The 13744-nt window shown below is 39.2% G+C and overlaps 2 long non-coding RNA genes across 2 annotated transcripts; both read right to left on the bottom strand.

Annotated features, from left to right (window-relative positions):
• Nucleotides 1–201: 201 nt before the first annotated feature.
• LOC138002919 (uncharacterized) lies at nt 202–3229 on the bottom strand. The gene is made up of 3 exons (XR_011123376.1): nt 3042–3229; nt 1772–1973; nt 202–1166 (listed from the first exon to the last, which is right to left on the bottom strand). It is a non-coding gene; the product is annotated as an uncharacterized lncRNA (long non-coding RNA).
• Nucleotides 3230–3739: 510 nt separating this feature from the next.
• Nucleotides 3740–5218, bottom strand: LOC138002918 (uncharacterized). The gene is made up of 2 exons (XR_011123375.1): nt 4907–5218; nt 3740–4089 (listed from the first exon to the last, which is right to left on the bottom strand). It is a non-coding gene; the product is annotated as an uncharacterized lncRNA (long non-coding RNA).
• Between the last annotated feature and the right edge of the window lie 8526 nt (nt 5219–13744).

Genomic DNA, 13744 nt, shown 5'->3' with positions numbered 1-13744 from the left:
AAATTGTACACTGGAAAGCTATTCAATACAACAGATAATAATAGTTTATTAAGTTCTCTTGTAGTATTACATACTAAATTATCGAACTAGAGTATGGGATGTTATAAGAATATAAAATCATGTACAATATACAAGAAAAATAAAATATTTAAGGTTAAGTTGCCCTCTTGACTGAGTTCATCAGTCGCCCTATGAGGCGACTGAATGAATGAGTGGGCGAGGGTGAGTGAGTGAGTGAGTGAGTCAGTGAGGGAGTGAGTAAGTGAGTCAGTGATTGAATGAATATGAATGAACGAATGAAGGTTAAGTTGCCCTCTCGACTGAGTTCATCAGCCGCCATACGAGGCGACTGAATGAATGAATGAATGAATGAATGAGTGGGCGAGGGTGAGTGAGTGAGTGAGTACGGTGAGTGAGTGAATGAGTGAGTCAGTGATTGAATGAATATGAATGAACGAATGAAGATTAAGTTGCCCTCTCAACTGAGTTCATCAATCGCCCTATGAGTCATGCTAACGTGTAATTCAAAATTCATTTCTCTGATATAATTTCATCGCCATAGGTGTTGTTCAATGGCACAGATAGAATGAAGGCCTTATTCTGTCCGAATAATTAAGGCTTTGAGAATTATTTTTAGAAGATTTCATTCATCCAGTCCTGTCACTGGAACACATGAGCTCAACACATTCACCTGATCCCAACTGAGTGCCTTCATAGCTCAGTTTTGAAGAGCATTGCACCGGCATCGCAGAGGTTCTGTGTTCGAATGCAGTTGAAGCCATGCACCAGAATCGCCACTATGATGTTTTCAAAAAGAACAAATTCCTTATCTTCTAATACGTTACAACCAATCCGGTGATGACGTAACAAGGCATCTCGAGAGATTTTAAAATACTTTTCGTGAATCGTAAGATATACTGATCGATAATGACAGTGATGGCTAATATGTGGTAACTAACAATTGGGGATGCTCCACTTAAATTAAAGCTGTTATTATTTCAAAGAAGAAATCACAGTGACTGTTATCATCACTAAGGTGCTGCAGTTGAGTTATCGTGGTAACCAATGATCAGTTACATTCTTCTTTGCTTCTCTTTTCCCGGGGTCTGTCGCATTCCAGGCTTCTCACCACGTGGAAAGAACGGCTGGATGCTGCGTGCTTCTCTCTGAAAGTTCAGATAAGATAAATGTTAAAACTTGTGTTTTCCTGACCAACGTATTCAACATGACATCACTGGTTACAAGTTTCGAACTGTCGCCACTTCGGCCAGGTTCGCGTTTCTAAACAGTACTGTAGAAGTGGAAGTAAAAACTTTTTGGTAAGTGATTTCAGTCTTTTGTTGTGCGGCAAAAAAAAAAAATGAGACCGTTTTCTTTTGGTTGAGATACAATGAAGCATTTCCTTGGCGCTCGAAATTTTTTTGACCATAAAGACCACTGACCAAAACATCTCAGCAAAGTGAAAGCGAGAGTTCTAGCCACTTGGGAATTAGTTCGTTTTTTAATGGTTAAACTGTGCGACTGTTTTCTTTTGTTGGAGACACAAAGAAACATGACCCTTGTGTCCGGGAAAAGTCTGTGCCTTTCTTCGCTCAGGCCTTAGTATTTATGAACTGTGTAAACTGCTGACCAAAATATCGCAGGAACGTCTGACATGCTTGTCCGCGAAAAGAAATGGTGATTCGTTATGGTATCGTTCCTCCAACACTCCCCAAAACTCAAGAAGTCAAGTCAACTCCCTTTCAACAAAGGTACTTATGAGATGTCAAACCTTTCCTTGAAATAGCGTTCTTTTTCCATAACCTCCTCCTCTTTGGCATTCAGTCTCCACAACCAAAGCGGCGTGTACAAAGACAGCAACAAGAATGACAAGAGCTATTTTATTCATCTTAAGTTTGTGTTATCTCAATAGGATGTTACTGTGTGGTGCAAAAGTCTGTTGTGGTCTGCGTCTGAAAGGTCTTCCTGTTTTTCTTAATGGAGAAGTAAAACATTAAAATTTGCCAAACATTATTTAATGTGGGTCACTTAGGAAATCACCTACTTTCCCTTTCGTTTAATGGCCTCTTTCAAAACAACTGCCACCTCGTCACTGTTTTAGGAGAGCTTCAAGGCGCATGCGTAAAACACAAAAACTGGTCATTGATTTGATTTGTCATAAAGAACCGAAAAGCGCATGCCTGCACCCACTAGCTGGATGCCATTTTAAACTCAACCGTGATACCAAGATTTGTGTATCTAAGTGGAAAAAAATTCGTGTTTCGATTTGATAATCTGTGAAAGCTGCGAAATCAATTGGAGGTTTTCACGTGACGTCATCGCCGCCATGTTGGTGGACGAAAACAAAAGATCTCTCATTAGCTTCTTTTGTTCGTCCATCAGAAGTCGTACATTTCTCTATTGTTAATTGGTTTCTATAGAGGTTGGTTGCAAACGTCCTTCAGCAAGCAAGATGCCGAAATCGTTTGGTTAAAATAGAAAAGTTATGTATTACTTCATTCAACCATGTCGTTATTTGTTTTTAAATTAACGTTTGTATTTCACTATGCAAAGTACGCTTGTAGTTTGATCACGCAAAATAGGCATGTTTCTTTCTATTTTGCCATATAAAGGGATTCTCGAATTTTCGATCGCTTGTTGGCCTTTTCTAATGGTCTAACTTTCCGTGGGGTAGATAAGATATGTATTTGTGTGAAAATCTGGGAAAACGTCACATTTGTAGGGAAGTTAAATTCCGCCACAAAACCATACATTTACTGAAGTTTGATCTGTGTTTGCCCCACACATCAATATGCTGGCGAAAATCGTGAGACGGTCTATTAATCCATTAGATTTGGATGCCGCTACCAAGGAGATGAAGTTAAAATGGGAAATCAGTTAAACGTTATGGCCTTAACCTGGGAACTAGAGAAGTTGTGTTGTACAATCTTTGAAAAATTGGGTCGCATCTGTCAGCAAAACTTGAAGTTACATTTCCGGTACAATTGCTAGAGACTGTTGCATGGTTGTTCAGTTAGATCTCGACAATACTTGCAACTTACCCGCGTGTTGTGTATTTGGATTCGCAATTTCTCACTGCGCGAGGGCCTGTAAATATCACTCACTTCTTTAAAGGCACTGAATTTTGTGAACGACGCGTCTATTCTGAGGATTTACGTCTTCTGCTTGATTTGAAAGACGCGTTAATTGATTCTACGTTTACGTCAAATGGAAGTTGTGTCAATAAAAAGAATTGCCTTTCAATTGCTGTCACAATTTGTCAAGTTATTTATCCGTTCAACCGTAAGATCTAGTTCCTAATGAGTGATTAGCGGTCACTTGATTCGTGGAAGTTCATGCTTAAAATTGGTGTCATGGTTACCATTCTCATCCTTGATAGGGTTCACGTAAATTTTCTCTAAAAATAATCATGATACTGATACTGTATGGCTCTCTCTTTGACTTCCTAAACTCTTCATAAAGGAATAGAACCTGCTCGATAGCGCACAACACTTTTTCGTCTTTTGTCCGATTTTATTTGTCACTGTTCTCAAACGACTCGGGAAGAAACAAAAGCGAGGCTGTAACTCAATCGTGTTGCTAAGATTTGTGACTTAAGTGGTGCCGGTATCTGCACCCAGCCCTTAAAAGTCCTAGCCCACAGAACTTCGACTAATGCAACTCTACCTCTCTTTAACACAATATTGTGACATTAAAAGCCAGTGATTGGGGTTTTATAAATGAATGTGAACTAATAATGTGTTTATTCATCCTTTATTCGTTACAAATTAACTTGGCAATCAGTTGACGTAACAAGGCGACTCGAGAGATTTCTGATTTGTAGCGAATCTTGAGATATTCTGATCGATATCGACAATAATGGTTGAGTGTTATGTCGAGTGTCGCAAATGGATGATACTCCTTTTAACATTGTGGTTATTTTATTATTTGCAAAGAACAAATCACTGTTATCAGTAGGGTGCTATGGGTGCATTTAATATCGGGGAAACCAATGATCATTCATTCTTCTTTGCTCAGCTTTGTCCTGCGCTGTCGCATCCAATACTTCTCACCACGAGCGAAGAACGGATGGATGCTTCGTGCTTCTCTCTGAAAGTTCGATTCAGATAAGGTAAAGTTTAAAACAGGTGTTTTCCTGCATGACTTAATTAATAACAACTGAGTTTCGTACTGTCGCTTCTTCACCCAATTTTTACGTCCGGTACAATTCACCTTTATCACTCGGCGGCCATTTTGGAGTCCGTGGGGAATAAAGGCTTTGTCTTTGCATTGTCTTTGCCCGTCCAGCCTCGCACTGAATGAGAGGTTCGACGGGCAAAGTCTTTAGTTTGGGCATTGAGTGATATGGGCCAATACAGTAACTGTGGAAGCTGTTGTTCAAGCTTTATGTGAAATAAGATTTATATATAGTCTTTATTGAAAAACCCAGCGACCGTTTTCTTTTGTTTGAGACGCAATTAAACATAGCCTTGTGACAAGCGATCAGAAATAGTGTCAAGGAAAGCTTCTGATCCTTTTTAGGGCTCAATGATTTTGCACTGTCGGTATGATTTTTCGCGCATGTGACGTGCTTACGTCATGCCTACGACATGACTTACGATTGTCGCAGCGTTTTAAACCATGTTTTAAAATGCTACGACATTTTTTCTGCCGTACGCGGCAATCGTAGACGAGTTGAAAGCCTGTTCTAAGCTTGTCGCATGCGACAAAAATCGTCTTGTATAAATCTTCCCTTAGCAGTTGTGAACTGTGCACACCGCTGACCAAAATATCGCAGGAACTATTGCCAGGTTTGTCTTTGAAAATGTGAGGGCGAAAAAAAATGGTGATTCGTTTGTGGTATATTTAGTCAACCCCCTTCCAACCAAAGCCACGCAACCAAATACTTATCGGATGTCAATCAAACCTTTTCTTTTAACTGCACTCTTTTCCCAGCATCTACAACTCCCCTTTGGCATTCAGTCTCCACAACCAAAACGGCGAGTACAAAGACAGCAACAAGAATGACAAGAGCTGTTTTGTTCATCTTTAGCTTGCGTAGTCTTTAGTATGTAACTTTGTGGTGGCAAAAGTCTGAGGTTGTCTGTGTCTGAAATCCTTTTTCCTGAATGGACAAACACATTATTGAACATTATAAAACACACTATTTTATCTCGGTCACTACGAAAAATCTCCCAATTTTCCCTTCGGCTTAGTGGCCTGTTTCAAAATAGCTGCGCGTCCGTCAATGTTTTGAAAAATCGTCGAGGCGCATGCGTAAAACAAAAACTGGTCAATGATTTGATTTCTCATGATGAACCAAAAACCACATGCCTGCACCCACTGGGTCCCATTTCTAACAAACTACCTTACTACATGAAATTTTCGCGATTTTGATGTGAGCATATTTCGCGACACTTAAATTTCGCGATTTTGCGGAAATTTTATGTTTTGAATCACTATAATTTCGCGTTTTTGAGTAACACGCAATTTACATTTCATTGGCGATGATACACTGGCGGAAATACTTCCCTTTCAGTTAATACACCCTTTATTCCCGCCTTCTGTCATCCTTTCAAGACATGAACCCTCCCCGGTGCACTGGTGAAAAAGTTATACTGTGACATTTCCACCAACCAAGTTGTTTTGCCAGTAGAGGCGACAGTTATAATGGAACATCTCCAAAGAACATTGAAGCCATTGAGAGATTTATGCGGCTGCCCGAACAGCACTACAGGAAACCAGTTACAGGTATTGACGTTATTAATGGCCAGTTTTAAGACTGTACAAAGGATTTTAGTGCCACCTGGAGAGGAGATAGAAAGCAGTAGCGATGAAATGACCAAGACATTGCCTCAGAACAGTAAAAAATGTGCACGTGACTTTGTAAACGTTTCAGTGGTAATAAACTCGTTCTTTCTTGGTTATTGACATGATGTAGGTCACTTAATTTTCGCGTCATGTTATATTCGCGACACTTTATATTGTTCGCGTCACTTAAATTTTGCGATTTTTTCAATATCGCGAAATTTGCGAAATTAACGCGTCGCGAAAATTTCATGTGAGGGTACTCGGGAAACAAAAACTATACCGTGATACCAAGATTAGTGTATCAAGGTGGAAAAAGTCGTCTCTTAATTTCATAAATTCTGAAAGCTGCGAAATCGACAGCAAGGAAGATGCCGAGGTCTTTGTAGAAAATAGGAGAGTTATTTATCGGTTAACGTTCATTCAACAATGCCGTTATGTGTTAATTATGTGAAATCTTGGTAAACCGTCACTTTGTATAGGGGAGTTATAGAAGCGTGAATTCCGCCACAAAGCCATATATTTATTGTAGTTTCATCTGTAGTTGCCCTGCAAATCAATATGGTGGCGGAAACCGTGAGAGGGTCTATTAGTCCATTTGATCTGGATACCTATACTAAAGAGATGGCCTTAAAATGGCATGCTGCACAGTCGATATCTTTGAAAATTTGGCTCGCTTCTGTCAGTAACCCCGGGGTGTTAGCTCTTGGGTTAAACTGCTGGAGACTGCCAAGCTTTTCACTCCAGTTAGATGTCGATAATACTTGCAATATAACTTACCTTGTGTAAGAACCTGTTATGGCCTAGCAATTTTCACTGAGCAGGGAAATGAAATTTGTGGAATCCATAACTTTATAGCGCTATTAAAGAAGCTTCAATTTGGCAAACATCATACTGAATACGTGCTACACGGCCAACGTTTGCAAAAACGTAACCCTTCCTTGTACATGTACATGTTCATTGCCGTGACTTAGCATCTTCAAATCCCACGGCCTGCTCCCGTCTGACCTTGTAGCTCAGTCGGTAGAGCAGCTGTGATCTAACCCGAAGGTCGAGGGTTTAATTCCCACCCTGGTCAGAATTTTTCTCTGTCCTTGTGTGGGCCCATTTCGATCAGTAGGGCTAACGCTCACATGGTTCATATGGGGCAGAAACTTAGCACTTCACATTACACTCTAATCAGTTAATTCTGTTCAAATATAAGTGCTACTCGGCCAACGTTTGCAAAAACGTAATCCTCCCATGATAAATATTATACTCTTATTTGACCTCTGTTTGCCCTCATGGCGCAGGTCAATGGATCAATTTGATCTGGTTAACCACACCAAAAAAAATGGTGGTGTTAAAATGCGAATCCCACCAAGCTATATTGTACAATCTTAGAAATGTGATTCGCTTCTGTCAGCGAAACTCGAATTCCTGTTTAACTGATAGAGACTGCATAGTTGTTCAATTACATCTCGACAATACTTGCAACTTACCTGCCTGTTGGCTTTATTCTCACTGAGCGGGGTGTGAAAATGTCACTTCTTGTGAAGCTCTGAAAACTTAATATGCCTACTAAAACGAAACAGCGAATAAGGTCACCAGAAAAAAACACATCACGTGCTGATCAGGCTTATCTTGTTTTTCTCGTATGCTAATGTGTTTCTCTCACAATTTGAACCTTTGAACGGACTCCAGAAGGACACGATTCTTGTAGAATATTTTTAAGCCGTTCAAAAAACTCGCATGCAGGTCGTGTTTTTCGGGTCTAAAAACTACTTCTGTTTCTGTTCCTGTTCGATTACGTTTCAGTTACTTATGACATTGAGCTAAAAATTCCCTTTTCGATACGGTGAGTGTTCTGGAAAAAGATCAAAATTAATCGTCTATGGCCGAAATGGATATTCATAATGAACCAAAAACCACATGCCTGCACCCACTGGATGCCATTTATAGTTTAAACTTCCATGGTTATCTGGCTCATAAAGATGCAATGCAATTTTGGTTTCCCTAAACTATAAAAACTACGTTATTAAGTAATATTGGATTCAATCCCATCTGGAGGTATTTTTTATTCTAGTATGCATGGCTGGAGTTTAAACTAGAACGCGTTAATTTATTCGAAGCTTTACGCCCAATGGAGAAAACCTTTGTCAAAATAAACAATGGCTTCTTTGTCACGATTTCGGCAAGTTATTTGGTCTTTCAATCTAGTAAATGAATCACGAGAGCTTTATTTGCTGATTAGTTCTTAATGGTCACGTGATTCTTGAAAGTACACGGCTTAGTTTGTAATTGTTGTGGGCTCATAAGGATAGATTTCAGTTACATTTTTTGTCAGACTCTTCTAGTTCCAAATGTTAAACTGGTCGTTAAGGAATAAGGGAACCCACGGTAGTGATTCCATTCTATTGTTGTCATTGCTCAAAAACAGCTCGGGAAGAACAAAAGCAAAACTTCACTATGTTAGGGCCCGTAAGAACTGGGCAACTTGTTGTTTATTTTGGGAAACTGAAACCTGTCATCGTTTCCGTGATACAAGTGCGCACGGTGATTTTTTCCCACCAAATTTTGTCAAGCCTTAACAAACTTCAAAGGCACCGAGCAGGACAAAGTTTTGACAGGCATGAAAACTATACATATTTTTCAATTTACACGGCATGATCTAAAGAAAAAGTTTTTAAGTGCGGCCACGATTACCAAATTGGAAATTTGGCGGGGACAATTTTTGTTGAGATATTTGGTCGAGCCAAACAAATTTTGTCAGCCTAGTGCGCACGGGCCCTTACCAAGATTTGTGTATCTAAATGACAAAACAAATAGTCACATGATCCTTGAAACTACACGCTTTGACTTAAATGGTGTCGTTATTTGTTACAAGGCTCTTAAGGATACAATTCAATATTGTTTTTGTTGAAAAATAATATTGATACTGTCCACACGAAAGCTCCATGAGCTTATCCCATCTCGTCACCAGAGCCTCGGATCTTATATCTGCGCATGATCCGAGGCTTTTGGAAACTCAATGTAGGAGAACATGTGCCGTAGGGTTCTTATAGCCAAAACCTTATGGCGCTTGCTCACTCCTCGTGCTAACACGAATGCACCAATCAGGGTCACTTTTCATTGTTGGGGGTTCCCCAGAGCCATTCTCTTACTCAGTCAATACAGACTGTGGCCAGAGTTCGTGTCCTTGCTGTTGAGCAAAAGAAAAGTGGACTCTGGGGACGAGATTGGAGCTAATCTGTGCTAAAAGTTTTCTTGATCCTTCCAAGTATATGCTCAGTTCAAATCGGAGCGGTTTTTTTTTTTTAATTTAAGAAGCACTTGGCGTTTTTCTTGCCTTTGTGTTATCATCTGCATCTTGCTCTTAAAATTCCAACTCAAAGACCTCCAAGATCGTGTTGTAGAAATTAGTTAAGAAGAGATGTTCCCGGTCACACCAGGAATTGACAAGAGACAAGTACTGTTAAGAGTAAATTTATCACTGTCGTGTTTCGATGTGTTTGACCATACTGTGGTTCACCCCGCGATTGATCGATCTCGATTCATCAGCAAGGATAGACGCCAGAGAACTGATCGAGAAGATTCAGAAGATTTGCTATGATGGCAACATGGCTAAGCACTCCTTTGCTCTTTACGATACTGGTTGCCCACACATGCAAAAATTTAAGTTAAACTACAACTTTGGATATATTTCGGAACCGGCCAATCGTTATTTTCGGTGCTTCCCCGTGAGTCTTGAATTTTGCAGGTCTGCAATCCTGGGTATAATCATTTGCATCACTTTTAACGTCCTTGTTAATATAAAGAACTTTTTAATTCATTCATTCGAATTATGAAGAGTGAGATTTTGGCTTGAATACGGCATAAAGGAAAGAGGAAGTGACACTGATTATTGTATGGAGGCACGACAAACGGCTGACTAGTCGCTCTTAATTATAAAGGGGGTAGTTTCTAAAGAAACTGTGGTGCTAATCTCTGTACGGTGGCCAATTATTTACGTTATCAACTCCGTTGATAAAACCAAATTTTTGCTCTTAATTATGGTCTGCCTTCGTAGTGATTAAAGGCAGGTTATGCCATTTGGATATGTAACCACAACACATTCACAAGAACTTAAGCGGTCTCAGACAAATAGTTGTCTTTAGAGCTTACAGTTTCATCAAAGTTCGACGGTGAATCGTGTAAGTTACAATTGGCGGTTTCCAAGCAATATCTAGACACGCAGATATCAATGACGAAAGATAACAAATGAAAGAAGATAATGAGAAATAATGTTTCTGTCATCTAACATGCCACGAACATTTCACTAGCCTAGTTTCCAGGTTCTCCGAGTTTCCTGGGCCATTTTCTTTCTTCGATAGATCAGTTTAGTAGGCGGCTTTACTCACCTGTAAGTTTGGAACCCACACATTGCTTGTGAGTGGTCGTTTATTACTTTATTTTCTTGTTTCTTGGTTCTTGTTTTATTTTTTTGCTTTTTCAGTCTTTCTTTGCAGTCGTTATGAACGAATGAATAAATGAACGAACGAATAATAATATAATAATAATAATAATAATAATAATAATTATCTTACCCCTGCTTCGGTTTGTCTTCTGCTCTAGAACTTTGAATATTTAGCATATTTTAGCGTAAATTAGTTTAGGTTATTATATATATATATATATACACATACATATTTTAACCTTACTTTTTAATTGTACGCTACCTTTTAACTCTAGTTTCACTTGCCGGAGCACAGGCCACGCCTTGGCGCCCTGTGTTCCTTTTAACTGTATAGCATACTGATAGTTTTTACTGCTGCATAATAATAATAGTAATAATAATAATAATAATTAATAATCATAGTAGTTAATTAAGTTCTCTTGTAGTATTACATACTAAATTATCGAACTAGAATATGGGATGTTATAAGAATACCAAATCTATATAAAATCATGTACACTGTACAAGAAAAATAAAATATTTAAGGTTACGTCGGCCCTCTCGACTGAGTTCATCAGTCGCCCGCCCTATGAGGCGACTGACTGACTGAATGAATGAATGAGTCGGCGAGGGTGAGTGAGTGAGTCAGTGAGGAAGTAAGTGAGTGAGTGAGTGAGTGAGTCAGTGAGTGAACGCATATGAATGAACGAATGAAGGTAGAGTTGCCCTCTCAACTGAGTTCATCAATCGCCCTATGAGTCATGCTAACGTGTAATTCAAAATTCATTTCTCTGATATAATTTCATCGCCATAGGTGTTGTTCAATGGCACAGATAAAATGAAGGCCTTATTCTGTCTGAATAAAAGCCTTTGATAATTATTTTTAGAAGATTTCATTCATCGAGCCCTGTCACTGCAACACATGAGCTCAACACATTGACCTGATCCCAACTGAGTGCCTTCATAGCTCAGTTTTGAAGAGCATTGCACCGGCATCGCAGAGCTCGAGGTCCTGGGTTCGAATGCAGTTCAAGTCATGCACCTGAATCGCCACTATGATGTTTTCAAAAAAGAACACATTCCTTATGTTCTAATACTTTACAACCAATCCGCCGATGACGTAACAAGGCATCTCGAGAGATTTTTTAATATTTTTCGTGAATCGTAAGATATACTGATCGATAATGACAGTGATGGCTAATATGTGGTTACTAACAATTGAGGATGCTCCACTTAAATTAAAGCTGTTATTATTTCAAAGAAGAAATCACAGCGACTGTTATCATCAGTAAGATGCTGCAGTTGCGTTATCGTGGAAACCAATGATCAGTTACATTCTTTGCTTCTCTTTTCCCGGGGTCTGTCGCATTCCAGGCTTCTCACCACGTGGAAAGAACGGCTGGATGCTGCGTGCTTCTCTCTGAAAGTTCAGATAAGATAAATGTTAAAACTTGTGTTTTCCTGACCAACGTATTCAACATGACATCACTGGTTACAAGTTTCGAACTGTCGCCACTTCGGCCAGGTTCGCGTCTCTAAACAGTACTGTAGAAGTGGAAGTAAAAACTTTTTGGTAAGTGATTTCAGTCTTTTGTTGTTCGGCAAAAAAAAAAAAAAAAAAAAAACCATTTTGTTTTGTTTGAAATACAATGAAGCATTTCCTTGGCCATCGAGATTTTTTTAACCATAAAGACCACTGACCAAAACATCTCAGTAAAGTGAAAGCGGGAGTTCTAGCCGCTTGGGAATTAGTTCGTTTTTTATGGTTAAGCTGTGAGACTGTTTTCTTTTGTTTGAGACAATGAAAAATGGCCCTTGTGTCCGGGAAAAGTCTGTGCCTTTCTTCGCTCAGGCCTTAGCATTTATGAACTGTGTAAACCGCTGACCAAAATATCGCAGGAACGTCTGACATGTTTGTCTGCAAAAAGAAATGGTGATTTATTATAGTATCACTGTGGCTCCAGCACTTCTGTTCTCCCAAACCTCAAGAAGTCAAGTCAAGCCCCATCCAGCAAAAGCAACACAACCAATTTGCAAGGTACTTTTGAGATGTCAAACCTTTTTTTTAAACTGTATTCTTTTCACGAAACCTCCTCCATAACCTCCAAGTTGGCTTTCAGTCTCCACAACCAAAGCAGCGAGTACAAAGACAGCAACAAGAATGACAAGAGCTATTTTGTTCATCTTAAGCTTGTGTAATCTCAATAGTATGTTACTGTGTGGTGAAAAAGTCTGTTGTGGTATGTGTCTGAAAGGTCTTCCTGTTTTTCTAAATGGAGAAATGAAACATTAAAATTTGTCAAACATTATTTAATGTGGGTCACTTAGGAAATCACCTACTTTCCCTTTCGCTTAATGGCCTCTTTCAAAACAACCGCCACCTCGTCACTGTTTTAGGAGAGCTTCAAGGCGCATGCGTAAAACACAAAAATGGGTCATTGATTTGATTTGTCATGAAGAACCGAAAACCGCATGCCTGCACCCACTGGATGCCATTTTAAACTAAGAAAACAACTTGGAAAACTATAACTCAACCGTGATACCAAGATTTGTGTATCTAAGTGGGAAAAAAAGTCGTGTTTCGATTTGATAACCTGTGAAAGCTGCGAAATCAATTGGAGGTTTTCACGTGACGTCATCGCTGTCATGTGGGTGGACGAAAACAAAAAATCGTAGTAACCCGTAGAAATCTGTCATTATTTGAACATGGTAGTATCTACGGTTAGCACGTAATTGTGACAATGACAATAGACAGTGCCAACTTATATTAACCAGTGTCGGTAAAGCGGGGTTGACGATATATGATCATGAGGGTTTGTGACTCAGGACACAGAAAATTGTCCGTTGTCCGTTTTAAGCGGGTAAATTTTGGAGAAAATATATGATCTTTTCGTTGGGACAAACGAAACTGTCCGTAGAGCGGGGTTCCATTGTACTCACTTCTTTAAAGACACTGAAAACTGCAGAGAGGAAAAAAATCTAACCAGTCAAGTTAACGGTCAACGGAAGTTATTTCAAAATAAGAAATGGCTTCTTTGTCAGAATTTGTTCAACCGTAAGATTTGATCGGCTAAATGAATCAGGAAAGCTCTATTTGCTATCTAGGGCTTAGTGGTCACGTGATTCTTGAAGGTACATGCTTAGTGCAAAGTGTTGTCGTCATGGTTACCTTGCTTATCCTTGATAGAACGCAATTACATTTTTAAACTGAATAATATTAATATTAATACTGTTTGGATATCTCTTTGACATCTTAAAGTCCTCATTGAGGAATAAGGGACCAGCACAATAGCGAACAACCTTTTTCCGGCTTTTGTTCGATTCTATTTGTCGTTGTTCACAAATAAAATAAATCGGGGAGAAACAAAAGCGAAACTGTAACTTAACCGTGATGCTAATTAAGATTTGTGTATTTAAGCGACAAAACTAAATTTAATAACGGACCCGTGATCCTTGAAAGCACATGCTTAGACTAAAGTGGGGCCGTCATAGTTCTCAGGCTCTTAATGATACAATGCTATGGTTATTTTTTCTTGGTCTAAC

Source organism: Montipora foliosa, chromosome 5, assembly GCF_036669935.1.
Source record: "Montipora foliosa isolate CH-2021 chromosome 5, ASM3666993v2, whole genome shotgun sequence".
NCBI lineage: Eukaryota > Metazoa > Cnidaria > Anthozoa > Scleractinia > Acroporidae > Montipora > Montipora foliosa.
The sequence above is the reverse complement of the archived record's forward strand: the minus strand, read 5'-3'. Positions and strand labels throughout refer to the sequence as shown.